Source organism: Pan paniscus, chromosome 2, assembly GCF_029289425.2.
Source record: "Pan paniscus chromosome 2, NHGRI_mPanPan1-v2.0_pri, whole genome shotgun sequence".
Taxonomy (NCBI): Eukaryota; Metazoa; Chordata; class Mammalia; order Primates; family Hominidae; genus Pan; species Pan paniscus.
In genome coordinates this window covers 3297768-3319422 of record NC_085926.1, presented here as the reverse complement: position 1 = coordinate 3319422, position 21655 = coordinate 3297768, and positions in this window count along the sequence as shown.

Below are 21655 nucleotides of genomic sequence, written 5' to 3'. Positions count from 1 at the left end.
GAAATTGCGCTTCTCTGTGTGTGAGTTTGAGGGGAGGCGGCCTTCAAGTAAATTAAACCTAGTCTTGGCATTTTCTCATTAAATGCCTGAGCAGCTCAATCCCACCGGCTTATATAAGGACCACGGTAGACAGGGCAGATGATTAGCAGTTTCAGGACCATCAAAAAGATGCCCACAGTTCCTGACTTTTAATTAATAACTATTCTGCATCTAGCCATTTATCTCAAGCATCTGGGGGAAGTTGAAAAGTATTTCTCTCCACATAGCTCCAGTATATCAAGGTTGGGGCTGAGCAAAGCTGATATTAAAGTTAATTATGACCTGCAGGAAATTACCGAAAAACCCTCACCTCATTTTCTACTTCTTAAACTTCAAATCACAATTGTAAGTTTGACTTTCAGAACCTTCTGGAATCATAAACAAATATCTTAAAGAGAAAACTACATTTAAGTATTTCTATTTTTCCAAGGGACAGAATTAGGAGCCTCCCAAGCTGAGACAGATCTCAGCTACTGGCTGTATGGAGTTGGATGAGCTTCTTACCTGACCCCTGGGCTTCAGTTTTTCATCTGCAAGATGAAGTTTACCAGAGAATGGGACAAACAGGAGAAAAGTTCCTCTGCTTTTATGCCAGATAATCTTAGATGAATGTGTGATGATTTTACAAGGTGCATGGAAAGGAGTGTATTGAATTACATCATGAGAAAGTTTTTCCCTTCTGATCAACTCTCTTTCCCCAGTTTCTACATTGAGGCAAAGTCTCAGTTTAATGCTGGAATATTATAGCACTTGCTAATCTTTCTTTAAAAATAGAAAAGAAAAAAACAGGCTTAGACTAAAATATTTCTACATAGAATTTTCAGATTAAGCAAATGAAAGTACACAATGCAATGAATAACTTGTAAGAAAAGTATGTCCAAATATTGCATGGATCATACTTATTCTAAAAATGATTGTCGTTTATCTGAAGTTAAACTTTAACTGAGTATCCAGTATTTTATTTGGAAACCCCATTTCTGCAGGCAGTGGTGGCTAACTAAAGTTTTAAGTTATTGTTTTGTTTTCATCATGTTGACTATTTCTTTTTCACATGTGGTAGATAAATGTTCATCAGATATTCATCCCCTTCTCTGTGAGCAAATTATCTTTCCCTACCTCATTGATGCTGGTAGGTGTGTGACTTGCTTTGGCCAATGAAATATGAGTAGACATGATGGGGTGCCAGTTTCAAACCAAAGACAGCCTCTGTTCTTTAATTCTGAGCTCCAAAATAAGATATGTGAGGCAGACCTACAACTTGGAGCCTGGCCAATTGAGTCCAGCTAGATCAGCCAAACTAAGCCAATCAGCAGACCTGTGCGTGTGAGAATAAGCACACCTTGTTATAAGGCACTGAGTTTGAGGGTGGCTTAGCAACAAGATTATTTTGAAAATAGTTCAGCCATATACTTCTTGTTTATAGCAAATGACACTAGCTTTTTCATTGTCGGTAATGACAAAAGCTTTTATAAAAATATTTTATTAAAAATTATAAATCTATTTAAATAAAAATATTGTCATATTCGTTTAGGTGTTACATAGATAGTTTAAAATATGTGGAGATTTGAATAGTAGACTGACTTCTGGGGACTGTTTCACTTGATGAAATTCAAGGTCCCTTCCAGCCTAATATTTTAGGCATGTGGGCATAGAAGGAACATGAGATTTGAAGTGTGATATGGATCTTGGCTTTCATTCTGGCTCTGATACCATCTGCGTGACCTAGGAAGTCACTAAGTGACTGGTATATAATGAGCCTGGGCAAGTCACCTAACTTTTCTCAGTTGCTTCATTTCTAAAATTAGATTGATAATCGTACCAGCCTCAAAAGGCCAGGCATTTTGGAAAACAGTATGGAGGTTTCTCAAAAAATTTAAAATAGGACTACCATGTGATCTCGCCATCACATTTCTGGGTTTACTCTATCCAAAGGAAATGAAATCAGTATGTCAAAGGGATGTCTGCATTCCTGCTGTGAATATATAAAAAGAAAATTCCATAAAGTGCCTGGTAAACATAAAGTACCTTATATTAGCTCCCTTCCCTTTCTCAGTGATTGGCAATGGTACAGATTACAAAGAAGATCAGAGAAATTTCTATAAGGCCCAGTCAATAGTTAACATATGTAGAGGAAAAGTGAGGAAGTCATGGGTACATGTTTGCTGAGAAAGACAAAAGAACACAGGACTTTAAAATCTTCTTCTAGTCCTTTCAATATCCTGTTTCTTTTTTACTTCAGGGATGATGCTGGGAGTCTTCTAATTCCTTAGCAAATAGAAATTGGTTGGGCCAGTTTCTGTCCTAACCAGCCACTTCACAGACCAGCCAGTTCATATTCTTTCTGTCTGTTTTCTTTCTAAGCACACATGACTCACAACGGCATAAATTTAAATTTAGGGGTCCCAGACAGAGGCTTGGATGTCTAGGCCAGAAACTGGGGCCCTTTGTCCTCCAAGTGCTTCAGGGTTGACCTTCGTAGAAACTGGAACTCCAACATCTAGAGGAAACCAGCATTTGGGGCAAGCCACCCAGGAAATGTTAAAGTCTCTGTTGACAAATGACCACAGGCACCTAAGAGAGGGGGCTGAGCAGACACTGTGCCCAACCAAAGACTGAGGGATTATCAAAGGAAGTGTAGGCCCATGTCCTGCTCTTGTCGTCAGGGATGGACTGAGCAGAACTCCTTCAAAATTGATGAAATAAAGAAAAAAGAGAAGATTAACAAAATTAAAAGCCAATTATTTGAAAATATTAATGCAAATAAACAAAATACAGAATGAAATCTAAAAAAGACAAATCTCTGGAAACAAAAAGTTGATTAGTGGCTGCCTGGGGCTAGGAGTGAGAACAGGAGTGACCAGCTGACCCCATCCCTACCCCCAACATGGGATTTTCTGACAGTAGATTGGACTAATGGTTGCACAGCTCTGGAAATTTACTAAAAATTATTGAATGTACACTTAAAACAAGTGAATTTTATGCTATGCAAATTATATCTAAAAGCTATTAAAACATATATGATACAAAATGAAGTAACTATAGATATAATGGACAGTTATAAAAATAGTAAGGATTATTAACAACTATACAGTAATGATTTTGTAAGCATAATTAAAATGGATAAATTCCTGGAAAACTGGCAAATGAAGAAGATGTCTTGAATAGTACAATAGTTCTTTTTAAATTGTAGACAAAGACTAGCCTCTGAAACAGTCCCAGGTCCAGATGTCTTTACAGGTGATTTGTTCAAATTTTCAAGACGCAGTTGATTCCTAACTTACACAAGTTGTCTAAGGAAAAAATACAAAAAACAAAATCTACCTAGCTTGTTTTATGGTGCTAGTGTATTCTTAACTCCAAAAATAGATAATAACAAAAGCAGGAAAATATATAGAAATAATAGTCACATTTCATTTATGAACATAGGTGTAAAAATATATTCACTAACTGAATTGAAGAGTGTATAAAAATATAAATCAGGACTGTGCATGGTAGTACACACCTGTGCTCTCAGCTGCTTGGGAGATTGAAGCAGGAAGATAGCTTGAGCCCAGGAGTTTTAGGCTGCAGTGAGCTATGGTTGCACCACTGTACTTCAGCCTGGGCAACAGAGAGAAGCCCTGTCTCTAAAAATAATATATATGTCAAAATCAAGTGGAATATATTTCAGAAATATAAAATGTAGTTCAACAGCAGAAAAGTCATATGATTATGGCAACTGAAGTGAAAACATTTTTCAAAATGGTTCCTGCAACTTCAGGATTAAGCAAGGAAGTCCCGGAGACTCTCGCCCTGATGCATAAGAAGACATGTATGTGGAGGTTCATTGTCAAGATAGCTGGGTAACTGAGGAGCTGGAGACAATGTGGATATTATTTCCACAATAGTGCTGAATATGTCATGGCGGATGCACACCCAGGTGGATGATGCAGCGGAAGAGCATCAGGGCAACACAGATCTTAAAAACAGAGCAAAAATAGAGTAAGAAACAATAGGGTAGATGACACTGCCATGTATATAAATTAAAACACACGCACACAGAACAACAATGCAATAATCACAGATTTTATGTATGTGAAATAATATATAAAATCAACATCATGCACTTTTTTGGGGTTGTTTTTTTTTTTTGGTTTTTTTTTTTTTTTTTTGAGGCAGGGTCTCACTCTGTCACCCAGGCTGGAGTGCAGTTTTGCACTCTCGGCTCACTGCAACCTCTGCCTCCCAGACTCAGATGATCCTCCCACCTCAACCTCCTGAATAGCTGAGACAACAGGTGGCTGCCACCACACCTAGCTAATTTTTGTATTTTTTGGAGAGACAGGGTTTCACCGTGTTGCCAAGGCTGGTCTTGAACTCCTGGAGTCAAGCAATCCATTGCCTTGACTTCCCAAAGTGCTGGGATTACAGGTGTGAGCCACCATGCTCGGCGAACAGAATGCACGTTTAACACACTGAAATGTTGGAGGAGAGGCGTGGGAGCAGAGTGTGGATAGACAGTAAATCAATGAATCAAGCAAACAGCTCAGACAATTGGAGACTATTTACCATGAATTGAAGAGTTCAGTTAACTCCTGCACTGGGTCTTACAGAAAAGTGATCTCTTTCTGAAGTTCTTTCTGGGACTGAAGTATTCTTCTCCTGTGCTCTAATACTAGTCACATTGTCTAATATTTGACAAGACTAATTTTGCACATAGATTGACTTGCCCATATTTCAAAATAGTGATTCTCAGGCTGGGATTTTAATAACCAGAATAATTTTTTTAACCTGGATACCAGCAGAGTTGTCTAATGTTTACTTTTCTAAGAAAGGAAAATCTCAAAATCAAAATAAAATGCAGAATTCTCCCAAGAAGCCTTGTTAGCAAAATCACATGGATTGTCTATCTGATCTATCTACTCTGTGTAGAGGTGTGTGTGTGTTTGTGTGTGTGTGTGTGTAACACAACCTATTTTTCTTTGGGCTTGGAAGAATATTCTCGTAAACCAGTGCTTCTCAATCTTTTTTCCCCACTATCATCCCCCTTTCCCCAAAAGGTCTTATAAGATCTTTTTCGAATCACCCCACCCATGCAACGTTAATACCACAGACATACTGTACATCTGTCTGTGTGTCGTGGCCCTTTGGGAGGAGCACAAACCATTTTAATATCAGACAATGTTTTCATCCCTCCCCAAGATCCAACTTTCACCCTCGTAGGGGAAAATATGACCCCAAATGAGAATGCGTGCTATACACCAAAGCCAGTCCGTGAACCAGGACTTGAAACCCCCTATTTATGCAGTAAGATTCCAAGGACGATTTCCCCTACCTTTGCATGAAATCCCTCCTTCAGCAGTTCATTCTTATTTGTTCATTATCTATTCTTATCCCATTTCTCTTCTAAGTAGCAAATATTTCTGAGACACAACACGTTAAGAATATAAAACATTATTTTTTAAATTAAAATATACAGAACACCTGCTAAGAACAATATGCTTTGTTCAGCAGTTGGAGAAGGACTGAAAGTTGACTGAGCTGCAGGCTCATGCCTCAGAAGAGTTCAGAACTGGTGGGTCAGGGACTTGGGTACAAGAGAGTGAATAAAGGAATGGAAAGGGAGGTGATCAGTGTGAGCTGGAGGTAGAGGGACCTCAGCTCAAAGTGTCAAATTGGAATACTGTGGTATCATCATGTGCTTAGTTTATTCAGTCTGTCTTCTGGCAAGTGGAGGTAAAAAAGAAGGAAGTAGTAAGGTTGGGTGGGAGAGATGTTTATTCAATCATTCATCCATTCAGCAAATATTTCTTGAGAACACGTCATGTGCTAGGCACTGTGTTAACGATTATGCAGAGGGCCAGTGCAGAGCATTGGGGCTTTGCCCTCAAGCCAACATTCCTCCCAGGAAGCAAAGCCAGATCCCAGGAGAGCTAACATTCTAGCAATAAGGAGAGTTCCTCTATTTTGTCAGTCACTACCACACTGGCCCTTGTAACTCTACTCCTGAAACAAGTTTTGTTTCCCTTTTCTCGGCCTGCGCTGTCAGCAACACAGTAATGAGATGGGCACATTGTGTAGCAGCCCAGTCTCCCCTGCGACTGCCTGACAGGGCTTAGAGTCATTTGTCACACCAATAAACAATGAGTTCACAGCCTTAGCAAGATGGCAATTAAGAAAATTCAAGCATATCTTCATTTACCCCAGTGGAATTCTTCATTCTTGACAGTTTGTGAAATGACGATGTTAAGTAAAGACATCACCAGAATGTTCTTAGCTTATTTGAAAACTCGTTAACTAGAAAATAATGAAGGAAATTTATATACCTAATTGGTGTTTACAATTATGTGAAATTTCTGGATTTTTTTTGTTTTTTTTTTTCTTTCTCTTATGGTGTTGTTGTTGTTTGTTTGATGCCTTCTAAATTTCAGGAGTTTTTGTTTAGTTTTTATCTTTGATTCTTAAACATTAGGTTTGGTACTGTATAAGATGAGATTTACTTTCTGCAGAGTGTGAAATGCATGTTTATGGAAAGTCTAAACTGTTGGGCTAGGCTTTGCTGAGGAATTTTGCCCTTAATTATTTGTGCAATGCAACTGATCTACAGTGTGAATAATCCCCTGCGAGCCAAGAGACCAAAACAGATGCCCTTTTATCAACTAAGATGGACCCTAAGATTAAGGACACAAAGTTAACCATGGGGTTGAGGGGTGCAGGCCTGGCTGCCATGGCAAATTTTAAATTTCTACTATAAAAGAAAAACATACCCTTGCTAAACTCCCTAACAATAGGAGTGATCAGGCTGACTTACCACCCAGACCACTACAACTCTGATTGGACAGGAGACCAAGGACCAGCCTTACAAACATTATTTTCTGACAAGTTATTGCAGACCTTAGGCCAGTTTCAGCAGCTTCTAGAGGTTGCACACAAACTGTCCTTGTGTCCTATAGTTCACCTTTTGACATAAGGCACCAAATTCCACTTCATTTTAATGCTAAAACCCCACCCCAAAGTGAACATGGGTTGTATATTACATGCATGTTTACCCAGTCTGAATGTACTCAGCTTCCCCTCATAAATATGTATAGTTTTTCCTTCAAACCTGCTGAATATGTATGATACAGGCCCTGTGAGTCATAAAATTCAACCTCTCCTTCCCATTTTCGAAGATAGAACACGTTCAGTCCAAGCTGGAGACTTTCTCTTCCTGGCCTGCAAGCTGATGTCACCAGTAAATGTCTCCTTTCTAGTATTTAGCCATCCTGATGGTCTTTTGGACAATACCCCAAATCCTATTTAATTAGTTTTTTAATACAAGCTGACTAAAAATATTAAAAACAAAATCTGCTTTGCTCAAGTGTTGGATGTCATTCTCTCTGTCCCTTATTATAGATGAAATATGTTTTGTTCAGTATGGTATGTTAGAAAAAAGCCTGTGTAGGAATCAGGACTGAGGCTTAAAGCAGTTCTGTTATTTATTTGTTGGATACCAGTACCAGTCAGTATAGGCTATACTATGCTGCAGTAACAAATGACCTCAAGTCGACAATACCAACACAGGTAGCTTACAACAACAAAGGTTTATTTCTCATTTACATTGCTGAGAGCCAACTGTGGCTGTCCATCCCTTCATCTGTGATCTATTTCAGACATTGCTTGTCATATAGAAAGAGATACAGAACATGGTGGTACCATGTGATGGCTTTTAAAGTCCCTGCCTGAAAGTGACATACGTCATTTCTGCTTATATTTCATTGGTCAAAGCAAATAACAAGGCCAAATCCAATGGCAGAGGAGTAAAGAAAATCATTCCACCAAGAAGGGGGAGCAATATCTTGAAGAGTAACAATCTACCAAAGTGGCCTTGCATGAGGCATTGGACTTCGGTTTCTTCTTCTGTAAAATGAGAGGATAGAACTGAGCATCTCTGAAAATCCTATGCTTCTAATAAAGTGTACAGCGTTTATGTAGCTGGGGAGGGCATATAATGGGAAATTCAGGCTGAGATTAAATACTGACTCTGGAAAAAATGTATGAAATGGGTGCCTCTTCTGGACAGTACAATAAAATGCCTATATCACATGGAGTGAAAGAATAGCAATAGTTGTAAGCCATTCAAATGCCATTATTTGAGACATGCTGAAGTCCTCCTCTGCTGAGATGGTTTGGATATTTGACCCCTCCAAATATAATGTTGAGATTTGATGCCCAGTGTTAAAGGTGAGGTCTAGTGGGAGATGTATGGGTCATGGGGGCAGATCCTGCACGAATGGCTTTGTACCATCTTCACGGTGTTGAGTGAATTCTTGCTGTATTAGTTCCCACAAGATGGCTGTTAAAAGGAGCCTGGAACCTTCCCCCTTCTCTCTTTCTTTCTTCTTCTCTTGCCATGGGACACACCTGCTCCCCCTTCCCCTGCCACATGATTGAAAGCTTCCTGAGTCCCTCACCAGAAGCAGATGCTTCCTGTGCAGCCTGCAGAACCATTAACCAAATAAATTTATTTTCTTAATAAGTTAACCAGTCTCAGGCATTCCTTTACAGCAATGTAAAATGGGATAAGACACCTGCCAAACTGGCTGCAGGGCCAGAGATCCCTGTAATTAAAGACACACTGCATCCTCTGCTTCACCAGAAAGCCCCTACAATGATAGACATTGAGACAACCTAGTACTAATGTCACCTTTGCAAAGAGTAGGTCCAAATTGTCAAAAGTGAGAAAGGAATGGGAAAGATCTCAGGCATTTTTGGAGAAGACTCACCCCAAATACACAGTAGGATATGCTCTGGACATCCAGGTGCTATAGAATATTAGAATAAATACTTAAGAAACAGCTGTGATTGAGAGTAAAGGAGAGGAGGTACCAACATTACAAATTAAACTCTGTTTACTTTGTGATTATTCCTAAAGCAGCTGAATTGAATAGTTTTCTTTAACCCTAATTTGACTTTTTCCTATTATGATAAAAATGAAATTTTCTAGCCCTGTGAAATGTGGCCATGTGTTTAACAGAGATAGAACTGAGGCAGCAGAGAAAAGCCACACTACTTCAAGGATTTGTGGACCTGAAGTGGGTTCGGTAGGAAATTTGCTGTATTATTTTGATTCTACTGCAAACTAGTCACTGTCTGCCTTGCACAACATAAGGCAAATTGTGTGTAGAATGACTTGAGGCATAAACAGGCAATATTTGGACATGGAAAGCGATGTTTTAAGCACATTTGTTCAATAATCTCATGCTTTCTTATTCCCTTACACCTTTTGTCACCTGGAAGCTGGCTCAGTAAATATTTTAAGTTGTAAAGGTCAAGGCATTTCCAAACAACCAAGGGCTGGGGACTGGGAGAAAAGAGCCAGATGGAGTTTCCCAGTTGAGCATCCCTTTGGCCAGCTGTGGCCAGACTGGTCTTTTCTCTTTTGCATTAAGCTGTCTGTTTCTGTAGAGGTGTCTCACAGCCAGCAGACAGGTGGCTGTGATATATGCCCCTGCACTGGAGAGCAGATAGAGCTACAAGAAAAATGAAGAGATTTGCCAAGGCCTTTGTGCAGAATAGAGACCTCAACCAAAGAAAGTGGGAGATGAGCCATTTATCTTCAACCTATCATTGCTACTCCTTTTCCGGGTGTTCTCATGACCTGCCTTTTGAGCTCCGTGTCAGGGCAGTTTATGACTCTGAGACACCGTCTAGGGCCAGGGCTTCTCAACCTTGCCACTATTGACATTTGGAGCTGGACAATTCTGTGTTGTTGAGGGCTCTCTAATGCCTCACAGAATGCATAGTTGCATCCCTAGTTTCTACCCTCTAGATACCAGTAGCAACCACTCCACAAGTTCAGACAAGTGAAAATGTCTCCCGCCGTTGCCAAATGTCTCCTTGAGGACAAAGTCACCTCTAGTTGAGAACCACTCATCTAGAGGATGTGACGTGTGAACCACCTGAGCCAGTCGCTTTTTGGCCACAGCAAACCAGTGTATGGCTTGAAATGATGCACTTCTGCATAGTTCATGTTTAAAAGTATAAAAGAATGATCAAGAGTCTGGCTTTCCCAGGTTAGTAATTACCTCTGTTGTGATTAATTTTCCCAAGCAACCCAGTCAAATGAGTCATTATTATCTCAATCCCTCTGCCATGGCTGATTGATTTTGCTCCCCTATTGTTTCTAATTTCATGTAATGTCTGATTACATAGAGAAGCATCGAATACAATTCTTATGTAAGAGTCATTACGAATAGGCTTATCCCTCAGTTGTAAGTAGGAATGGATAAGGGGTTTTATATCCCTTTATTGAAATAAATGCCTTTCTAGAAGTAAAATGCTCGAACACTACACAAATTGATAGTGTAGTACAAAAAGTCAAAATAAGTCAATACAGGGACCTAATGATTTTTAAATATGTTTAAGATGCATATTTATGATATGCTTTCATTACATTGTATAATTAGAGCATCAGTTCAATGAAAAACGTCCATAAGTGATCAATATAATTCTTCTCATTGGATTTCTAGGGATGTGTCTGTTGGATTTGTATGGTGTTTTCTCCTATCTGAAAATTGATCAAGAGCTTCCTGCCTATCTTGGGGACAAGCTTTGACAGATATAAAATACTGTAAAAGACATGGGCTTTTAGCCCAGTGAAGGTCTAGTCCCTGGCAGTAAATGAGGCATGTGGGTGGCATATTCCCTTGCTCAGTTCCCTGGAGGCTCCGCCACTTATCCATTGCTAGGAAAGCCCCTGGCCATGGTCAGTCTTTGAGCAGATGTTGGTCTGGGGTATGGCAATGCTGACTTTTCACCAAGCACTACGACTATATGATGACTAATACTGGCCGATTCGGGAGGGACAGTGGAGGTGGGTGAAAGGCACAGGAAGAGAAGGAGCCCGTCAACTGCAGCTGGCTACCAGATGGTGTCAAGCCTCAGGGAGATATATCTGGGGCTCTCTTCAGGATTAAGGGTGCTTTTTCCCAGGGTCTGTGCTTTTGGTTTTAACGGTTGAACCAACAGTTGAGCACTAGGATTTACTATGTCAAAAGAGCTGTGGTGAAACATTTCCTCAATCTATGTAGCCACAGACCTCACCTGGCATAATTATATAGTAATAAGGAGCACAGATTCTGCAGCCAGACTGCCTGGGTTCAAATCCCTGGCTCTGCCCTTTATTAGCTTGCCTTGGGCAAGTTACCTAGCCTCTCTGTGCCTCAGTTTCTTCCTCTGGAAAAAAGATAATGTAATGGTACCTACCTCATAAGATTTTGTAAGGATTAAATGAATCAAAATATATCAAGCGCCCAGAACAGAGCCTAGCACATAACACATGATGTATAATATTGATGGGACTATCTTTAACATGTGCACATCTCTTTTTTTTTAAGTAAGTTTAGACTAAAATCCTTCTCCATTGGGTTTTCAGGTTTAGCAAGTGAAATACAGAATGTTCTGTTCAATTTTCACTTCAGGTTTTAAAAAAATTTTTATAAATATTCTCCATGCAATATTTGGGAATTATTTCACCAAAAAAAATAAACAGTTAGTACTTCTGTGGTTGCCAGATACTACTCCTTAAAAGAGATAAATGTGTTATACTCCACTTCATTGACATTTTAGATAGTGTATAATGACATATTCTTCAATCATGCCACATGATACTGTTTTCTGACCCTCATTTATAAACTCACTCCCTCCACCACCCAAAACAAACATGCAACTCATCAAATACTCCCAAAGACGTTTATATTCCCTATCTTCTAGAAAAGCTCAACCCTTCCAGTAGACTTTTTCTCATTAATTCCATCTAACACTCTTGCCTGCTTTCTCTCTCTCTGCAATTTTTATTCTATTTGTTATATTAATTAGCAGGAAGTTAAATGTTTCCTTGAAATGTTTTCTTGATGTCTCCAATGGACTTCCAATGAGTACTTTATGATTTGAAGCAAGAACTATGTTTTGTATTTTCCCATAAGGTCTGCTTCTCAACTCTGCACACAGTAAGTATTCTGAAAAGGCTAATTAATATAATACCTGCATATGTTGACACCAATTCCCTATCAGTTCAGTGCATGTTTATTTGATCACATTTAGGTTGCATTGAGCTGAAGGGCTTTGAAAAATGTGGCGGGATGCAGATTATCAGTTGATTTATAGCCCTTTAAAAAGAAATGATTTCGATGTAGTTTTTGGCAAGTGTGGATCACAGAAACTATCTTTCTCAAAGTCAGGTTTGCTTTGGGAAAACCTGAGAACATCTGTAATTCACAGCTTAACTCTTGAGTACATTAAACTGGCTTATGCCCAAGGTTTATGATGAAATGACAATATTATTTCCCTAGAGAAGTTGGTAGTAAAATAAAGTGGATCTCTTAAAGTTGTTTCAGTACAACTTGTTCTCCTTTTAGATAAAAGATCTCTTTGGAAAGCATAAAAGTAATTTTCCCATGCTGTTTCTGGATGACAAAGATTCTGATGTGACCCAGAATGTATTTTCTCAGACTTTACTTATGGACAACAGCGTTCAACACCAACGTTTTGTTTTGCAAAGCCCTTGCAGCCAGAATGCTAATTAACTCACATAATGCGTCACAGTCTTATTAAATGTCAGATCTGAAATTCTTGTCTTACCTCCTCCCCCTCTTTTAAAATTTTAAAAATCTGACACCCAGAGAGGGGATATAAATTCCAAGGGTCCAACAGCTTGGGAGTATCTGTGTTCCTTTTTCCTTTATAGGAACAATGTGAAGAGAAGAGAAATATATATTAGGGTGTTTTTTTTTAACCTCTTTAGAAGAAAACACCATAGAAATGGGAGCATCGTTATAACATTTTCCATACAGTCTTTGCAATGGTGTGTGGGCTCTCAAGATTCACAGTAGCTTCAGTGCAATGTTGTGGGTGGTTCCAACTGCCTTTGAACTAGGTGTTGACAGAAAAATAACATAGCACAGCAGGACTCTTCAGGGAGGAGTCTCATGAGGACATGTAGGACATGTTTCCTCAGCACTCGTTCAGTTGTAAGTGACAGGATCTAATTCAAATTAGCTCAAGAACAAATGGAAAATGTGTTCCCTTAAGTAGGAAATCCAGTCAGTATTTGATTCAGACACTCCTGGCTCCAGTGGTTAAAATGATGTCATCCAGACTCCACCTCTCTGTATCTGGATTTGGCTTTGTATTAGTCCATTCTCATGCTGCTATAAGGACATACCTGAGACTGGGTAATTTATAAAGAAAAGAGGTTTAGTTGACTCACAGTTCCACATGGCTGGGGTGGCCTCAGGAAACTTACAATGATGGTGGAAGGGACCTCTTCACAGGCAGCAGGAGAGAGAAGAAGGGAAGAGTGAAGGGGGAAGCCCCTTATGAAACCATCAGATCTCATGGGAACCCACTTACTATCATGAAAATAGTATGGGGGAAACCACGCCCATGGTCCAATCACCTTCCTCCAGATCTCTCCCTTGACACATGGGGATTACAATTCAAGATGAGATTTGGGTGGAGACACAAAGCTAAACCATATCAAGCTTAATTCTCAAATAGACTCTCCCTGTGCCATGATGAGGAGGTGATCAGAGTTCTCAAGTTTATATTGTTCTCATGATTCCAGGGAGACAGAGTATATTTCCTGATAGCAACAGGATAATTTGTAGAGGGTATTCTCCTTGCCCCAGAGTGATGCAGTGACATATCCCTTGACCAACAGCTAACCAGAGGAATGGAGTAATCTGATTGGCCAGGCTTGAGACATGTGTCCAGCATGGAGCTGAAGGGAAGGAAATTCTCCATCCCAGCCACATAGACACTAAGAATTTCCCCAAAAGAATGGAAGTTAGAGGCCAGGCCTAGTGGCTCACACCTGTAATCTCAGCATTTTGGGACACTGAGGCAGGAAGATCACTTGAGGCTAGGAGTTTGAGACCAGCCTGCACAATGTTATGAGACATCATCTCTACACAATTTTTTAAAATTAGCTGGGTGTGCTGGCATGCACCTTTAGTCCCAACTACTTGAGAGGCTGAGGCAGGAGGATCCCTTGAGCCCAGGAGTTTGAGGCTGCAGTGAGCTATGATTACCCCACTGCACTCCAGCCTGGGTGACAGAGCAAGAGCAAGATTCAGTCTCTGAAAAAAAAAAGAATGGAACTTACCCAAGCTTCAGACTACAGATGTTCTGTCTGTGGTCTATATATACATTTATTTATATACACACACATCTATAGCTGCTGCACCTATTCCTGAGGGCAGGTTTATTCAATCCTTGGGTTCCACAGCAGAGATAAAGATACTTATGGATACTGTATAGAGTCATTCCTCATTTCTTTCAAAAGTCCTTAGCTGTTTAAGGATCTCTATTTCTACTTTAACCAAATAGTGAGAAAAAAACTGGCTCTGTGTCTCTACTGTTTGTCATATTTATGACCTACAGTTTTTTTTTTCCACTCAGACAGCTGCAAGGTGCACGTGATAGTGTATAGTTGTTTCCTTCATGGTAAAGAAGGTTGCAGAGTGCTTGGAACCACTGACCTCAGAGCTTCAGAAAGCATGAGACCTGGGATTCTAGAGGGATTACTAATCTTCAGGAGATTGTGGATCTTCAGAGAGTTTTAGAGGCTCAATCATTCATTTATCATTCATTTACTGAGCCAAACTATGTGCCAGGCATGGTTTTAGGTATAGAGCTCAGGTATAAACAGTGAAGACAATGGCCCTGTTCTCATGGAGTTTGCACTCACAATATGGGGAGAAAATAAGTTAAACCAATAGGAAAATATGAAAGAGGTGACAGAGTTACTGAGAGGGCAACTGTAAAAAGAAAGGAAAGAGCTCTCTGGGGAGACTGGCCTTGAGCTGACACCTAAATGATAAAGGGGATCCATTCATTCAAAGATTTAGGAAAGGAATATTCCTGGCAGAGGGATGGTCAAAGGCTCTGAGGTAGGATGAAGTTTGAGTGACGAGCAATGGAAAGGAGGCTCAGTGAACAAGGAGGAAATTAGGTTAGTGCGGTCATCAGGAGCATATCAAAAAGGATTTCATGGCCTGCTGGGCATGGTGCCTCACATCTGTAATTCCAGTGCTTTGGAAGGCCAAGGCAGGAAGATCAGTTGAGGTCAGGAGTGAGTTATGATTATGCCACTCCACCCCAGCCTGGGAGACAGAGCAAGAATTAGCTAGATTTTTGTAATGGGTATAAATGAGAAGGTATCGGAAAGAAGCTTGTGTACAAAGGACTGACTTAATCTGATTTGAGGTTAGGAGAGATCACTCAGGCTATTATATGGCAAATAGATTGTGGCAAGCAGCAGTTTTCAGATCATGATCCCTAGACTAGCAGCAGTGGCATCACCTGGGAATTCTTTAGATGTGCAGTTTCTCAGGCACCATCCAGACATACCGAATCAGAGACTCTGGCATGGGATCCAGCAATCTGTGCTTTAATAAGCCCCCCAGGAGTTTCTGATGCATACTCAAGTTGAGAACAATGGATGATAAAGCATGACAGGAGAGAGCCCCCTTAGGAAGCTTCTGCACTCATCCAAATGAGGATAATGGTAGCATAGACTCAAGTGACAGATGTGGGATCAAAACAGATGAATCTGGTACCTATTTGGTAGGAAAAATTGAGAGGACCTGTGAATGGATTGGATGTGAAGATGAGAAAGAGAGAGAAGTTACCTCCTGGGTTGTGGTTGGAGTTGCTGCTTTCACATAATCTTTGCTTTCCACATGCAATGAAGTATAGACACAACAGCAAAGACAGGGAAGCCCAAGTTGGAAAGAGGTGAAGGAGCCAGATGACTCAATTATGTGTTGGTTCTGCACTTAGTTCTGTCTCCTTGATAATAGTCACCTGTACTCTCTGAACCTTAGTTTTCTCAATTCTAAAATGGGATTATATATAACCTATCTCAAAAGATAAACATTAAGACTTAGCATTGACTGTGTGAATAATTAACTACTACATACTGGAAAACATTGTCATTAACATTGTTTATTCTGGGAGGGCTTGGCAGGGACATGAATCTACACACGAATTTTGTGGAACTCCACTACACCACCCCGCTTCAGTGACATCCATGAATCCTTATGCTGACTTCCAATTTATAGATAGCTTTAGTTCCAACAAGATCATATTTCTTTTACTTTGAGGGCTATGTCCAGTTAATTTCTATACTTAGAAAACACTGTTTCACAATGGAAAAAAATATTCATATCCCTGTGTAGGATATGAAGATGACTAAAATTGATGTATTTTTCTTGAAGAGTTGACATTCTAATAAGAGATAGAATGCATATGGGATGTTAGGATATAAATACATTCTATAGAAGTTCAGAAAAAATAAAGATGTCCAAAGACCACTTCATCCTCCTTAAAACCTGCTTGTAACTTGTTATGTATGACTAACACTCTGGGGCTCTTGGTTGCATTCCTTACTTCTGTGAAAGATCCCAAGTCTCAAAAGGGAATGAACAATGTGGAACCTCTTCAGAAGCCCAAAGATTAGCAAGCCTAGTTCTGCATTTTAAAGGGAAGGAGAAAAGCAGGTTCAGTACACCACTGACAAGTGTATTAATAATAATCTCTGGCAATTTTTTCCAGCATACAACATCAAAAGAAACCCGAAGCAAATCTGAAAGTTGGCCATTGCCAGAAGGGGGCTATGCCTTAGAAATTTATATTAGATTCACCTAAATCTGGCAGTAAACACTCAGAAATATGATGGGTTTGTTTTCTACTCATTAATTGCACCTGGTGAGTAGTAGTTCATAGCCAAAATCTAAAGGGCAGTTGGAAGGCAAGGAGGATCTAAAGACCTTTGAGAATAGGATAATGCCATATTTTTGCTTACTGAGGATTCAAGACTACACAAAGCGAGTACCAGCTGTAGATCTCCATGGGAAATTTTGGGAGATCTGGAAAGTCAAGAACATACTATCTCCTGCTTTGAGTAGTCACCTCTAAAAAGATAAATGTCCTTATCTTTTGCAATTACAGAAATCTTACAACTTTTTCCTGTGTCTATCAGTGTCTTTTCATGAATCACAGACATTGCAACAAGCAGGTAGATGGTTTTGGAGCATTAAAAAAGGTAGGAGTAATCACAGGAACCAACAGCCATGCCAGATCAATTGCATTTCCCTTTTTGAAAGGGTTTTCAGAACAAAGCGTACTAAATGTAGGAGACATAGTACGTTGAAGTGTCAGTAAGGCATAGTTATTTTATATGATTACAGATAGATACAGAATATGTAGTAGAGGACCGTAACAATTGCAAGGGTCTGATTTAAAAGTCAGTCTCTAAGGTTGCAGATTGATTGATTTTCACTTGCTTCCAGGCCTGTGCCTTGTGACTTGGTGCAAGGTGATGTATCCATTCTCATAGGGCAAGATGGAGGCTGACTCTGGGGACATGCCAAGTGAGCACCAGGCAAGCACAAGTGAACATCAGTTCAATTCCATCTGTGATATGGAAGATAGATAAGAAAGGGGTCAAATAATATTTGTAAGGAAACACTCAAAGCCAATCCAGAATAAGCCCCAATATGAAGACCAAGAGCATAGTATTAAAGGTACCAGATAGTTATCATAGAGGGAGCAAGATTGAGTAAGAAAGTAAGCCAGACAATAACGCCAAACACAGCTCTCAGCACTCTAGACAGTTTTTAATGGGACTGTATCACATGGCAGGGTTTTTAGGGGCATCTTAAAGGTACTTTAATTGGGGCAGAAAAATCCCAAAGTCAGTAATCAATATATAAATAGTAGGGAGGTTGGCCAATCGATCCAGTTTGCCTGGGACTCAGGAAGAGTTCCAGGATATGGGACTTTTCACTCATAAAACCAAGACACGTTGGTCACCCTGATAGTGGAGGGACTCAGAACTATGTCACATGAGGACATATTGGAATTTGTTTCATCAAAAACATAGACATAATATTAACAGTAATAAATAGTGTTTACTGACACCATTTCACAGGCTACAAAGGACTTTAGATGAATATCCTCATTTAATCTTCACAACCAACCTGTGACTAGCTAGGCATAATTATTTTCTCCATTTTTCATGAAGAGGAAACCAAGGCCTACCAAGGCTAAATAACTGCCCAGTTACACATCTAGTAAGTAGTAGAACCCCAAATTGAACCTAAGTGGTTGGATTCCAGAGCCCACAATCCTAAACCCTTCAGAAGACTTAAGGGAACTCAACAGATGCTTCAATAATTGAAGGGCTGTCATGGAAGAAAGATGGGCTTAATTTATGAAGTGATGGGAGGTTAGAGAGGATGTTATGGAGAGACAGGGTTCAGCGTTTCTAAACTTTCCAGAATGAAATAGTCTGCTCCAGAACAAAAGACATTCTCTGTACTTGGTAGGAATGCTTAGAGAAAGACAGTGTATAATTAGCCTAACCTTAAAATCCCTCCTCACAATAAGATGCTATTGCAAAATTTATTTTTCTAGCAAGGTCAAAATTAGGAAAGCACTCCATACACGCTCACAAAATTAAGTTTAAAAACACAGTGGAAAATCAACTTATTTTTACGACAAAACTTATGATTTATTATAAATTCCCATGCTTTCTAAACAAATGTTGATATACTACATGCCTCCTTCAGTTCAAATTTGAGTATAAATCATAAAAAGTCCATAATCCAAAACGCTTTATGTGTTTTTACGATCACAGAAGGCTGCCCTGCCTTCCATTCGTGATTAACTTTTTTGGATGGCTCCCTCTAGATCTTAGAAAATAATTAAAACTAATGAACAATCCTCAATGGCAGTAAAGCAAGAAGCATATTGTCTCCTGCCTGGGCTCTGAGCTTGATCAAAGGGAAGACTCCCTGAGATGCAGACATTGATGTTTTACACTTCACTTCCTGACCACCCACTGAGACCACATGACAGCTTCAGAGGAAATCATGAATTAATATTTTTTAGTACTTCATAGAATACTTAGAGTTTGCAAAAAGACAATTAGTCAGTATAACTGCTGATTCCTCAACAGAGAAGGATTCTAAGACACGCCCTTTTTATTTTCTCTTAGCCCTGTCCTGTGTCATGAGTGGGGTAATGTTTTCTTTGAAGCACGTCCCCTCCTCACACATATCACAAAAACCAGTGTGACAGCTGCAAAGAGAGTAGAAAAAGAAGGCATTCGCAAATTGCCCGTTTGTCATATTTTCCCAGTTTGATGATATGTTTTCAGCAGATATTTTAAAGAACATTTTATTCAGAGGTTTACCCAGTAAAAGACAAGAAGAAAAGCAAAGTTTCAAGTTAAGTCAATTGTTTTGGGCACAGGAAGTTTGGTCTGTGAAGTATTTCTATAGAAGTTTAGAGGGAAGTAGAAATTTGGGGGAGGATTGATTACTTCCATCCACTTTCTATTGTATATCCTGTAATTTCATCTACAGAAAAACATTTGACTTTTTTGGTTGACCTGGCATTCAATTCAATTTCACTTGACCGGTTAGGCAATTAACAAATCATGGTCAATCAAAATAGAAGCATTGTCTTCTTTCATTTTTCTTCTGCAAATGACTTTTAAAAAAATAAATCCTATACATTAAAGATACAGCCAAAGTGAATTAGCTTTTAACATTGGCCACAAAGGGGGTTTCGATGGTAATAATAAAAATATAGTCAATTCTTTTTTTTTAATCTCAACTTTTATTTTAGATATGGGAGTATATCCGCAACTTTGTTACATGGGTATACTGCACCCAGGAAGTGAACATAGTACTCAATAGATAATTTTTCAACCCATGCCTCCTCCTTCCCCTGTCTAGTAGGCCACAGTGTCTCCTGTTCTCATGTTTAAGTCCATGTGTATTCAATGTTTAGCTCCAACTTATAAATGAAAACACGTAGTATTTGGTTTTCTGTTCCTGCATTTTGTTCACTTAGGATTATGGCCTCCAGCTCCATTCATGTAGCTGCAAAGGACATGCTTTCATTCTTTTTTATGGCTGTATAGTTTTCCATGGTGTATATGTACCACATTTTCTTTATCCAATCCATTGTGGATGGGCACCTAGGTCGATTCCTTGTCTTTGCTATTATGAACAGGGTGGCAATGAACATACAAGTCCACGTGTTTTTTTGATATAACAATCTATTTTCCTTTGGGCATATAACCAGTAATAGGATTGCTAGGCCAAATGGTAGCCGTTGTAAGTTCTTTGAGAAATCACTAAACTGTCTTCCACAATGGTCACACTAATATACACTCCCACCATCAGTGTATAAGCATTCCTTTTTCTCCACAACCTTGCCAGCATCTGTTGTTTTCTGAGTTTTTAATAAGAAACATTCTGACTGGTGTGAGATAATATCTCATTGTGGTTTTGACTTGCATTTCTCTGATGATTCATGATGAGCATTTTTTCATATGTTTGTAGGCTACTTGCATGTCTTCTTTTGAGAAGTGTCTGTTCATGTCCTTTGCCCATTTCTTAATGAGGTTATTTGTTTTCTGCTGTTTGATAAGTTCCCCATAGGTTCTGGATATTGGACCTTTGTCAAATACATAATTTGCTAATATATTCTCATTCTGTAGGTTGTCTGTTTACTATGTTAGTAGTTTATTTTGCTGTGCAAAACCTCTTTAGTCGAATTAGGTCCCACTTGTGAATTTTTGTTTTTGTTGCAATTGGTTTTGGGAACACAGCCAAAAATTATTTTCCAAGGCCAGTGTTAACAAGGGTAGTTCCTAGGTTTTCTTCTAGGGTTTTCATAGTTTGTAATCTTACATTTAAGTCTTTAATCCATCTTGAGTTAATTTTTGTATATGGTGAAACGTAATGGTCCAGTTTCATCCTTCTGCATATGGGTAACCAGTTATCCTACTATTGTTTATAGATTAGGGGGTCCTTTCCTCATTGCTTATTTTTGTTGGCCTTGTTGAAGGTCAGATGATTGTAAATGTGTGGCTTTATTTCTGAGTTTTCTGCTCTGTTCTTTTAGTCAATGTATCTGTTTTCGTATCAGTGCCATGCCATTTTGGTTGTTGTAGCCTTATGGTATGGTTCGGGGTAGTTTGATGTCTCTAACTTTGTTCTTTTTGCTTAGAATTGCTTTGGCAATTCAGGCTCTTTTTTTGTTTTCATATGCAGTTTAGAATAGCTTTTTTCTAATTTTGTGAAGAATTACATTGGTAGTTTGATATGGATAGCATTGAATCTGTAAATTGCTTTGGGCGGTATGGCCATTAATCATTTTAATATTGATTCTTCTAATCCATGAGTATAGAATGTTTTTCCATTTATTTTTGTCATCACATTTCTTTTAGCAGTGTTTTGTAATTCCCCTGTACAGATCTTCCACCCTCTTGGTTAGCTGTATTCCTAGGCATTTCATTTTCTTTGTGGCTTTTGTAATGAGATTGTGTTCTTGATCTGACTCTCAGCCTGGACAATTTTTGATGTGTAGAAATGCTACTGATTTTTGTACATTGACTTTTGTATCCTGAAACCTCACTAAAATCATTTATCAGTTCTAGTAGAATTTTGGCAGAGCCTTTAGGGTTTTCTAGTTACAGAATCATATCATCAGCAAATAGAGATAGTCAGACTTCTTCTTTTTCCATTTGGATGCCTTTTATTTCTTTCTGTTGTCTGATTGCTCTGGCTAGGAC